Below are 565 nucleotides of genomic sequence, written 5' to 3' on the forward strand. Positions count from 1 at the left end.
GTGTAACCCTAAACTTTTCATACGAAACATTTTTCTCTATCCCTACTAGTTTTCGAGATATTTGACTGGATCACTTCAGATGGTCCACCCTGTATATTTATGTATATTTATATATATTTATGAATTAATAATCGAGAAAATTTTATTAGATAGTTTGGTAAATCTCTAGATCAGGGGACCCCCCTTCTCCCAATGACCTTGATCTTGACGTATGTTGTCAAGGTCATGACTCTGAGTAACCTCCAACAAGTTTTAGCCATCGCTCGTTATTTTTTTAAAAGTTATTAATAACAAAAGTTTCAAAAATAATATATTATTTCTGCTATATACAGGGTGACCCATTTTAACTTAGACAGCCAAATAACTCGAAACATCGCGATTAAATAAAAAAATGTTTAAAACAAAAATTGTTGGATATGAAGGGGCTGATTGAACTATGACCTTGACAATGACCTTGACCTTCATTTTCAAAGTCATTTGAAGGTCAAGATCATTTTTTTTAATGGGAAGCTCCATTTTTCGTTGAATATTCTTGTAGCTTATCTCGAGAGCTTTCCAAAACACT

General features: G+C 32.6%; 1 protein-coding gene across 3 annotated transcripts in view; it reads right to left on the reverse strand.

The window, feature by feature from the left end:
• Positions 1-565, reverse strand: part of LOC108758276 (Myb-interacting protein 120) — a 15,301-nt gene that overhangs the window by 3,945 nt on the left and 10,791 nt on the right. The gene's annotated exons all lie outside the window — the stretch shown is intronic.

Source organism: Trachymyrmex cornetzi, unplaced genomic scaffold (assembly GCF_001594075.2).
Source record: "Trachymyrmex cornetzi isolate Tcor2-1 unplaced genomic scaffold, Tcor1.1 scaffold1559, whole genome shotgun sequence".
Lineage (NCBI taxonomy): Eukaryota > Metazoa > Arthropoda > Insecta > Hymenoptera > Formicidae > Trachymyrmex > Trachymyrmex cornetzi.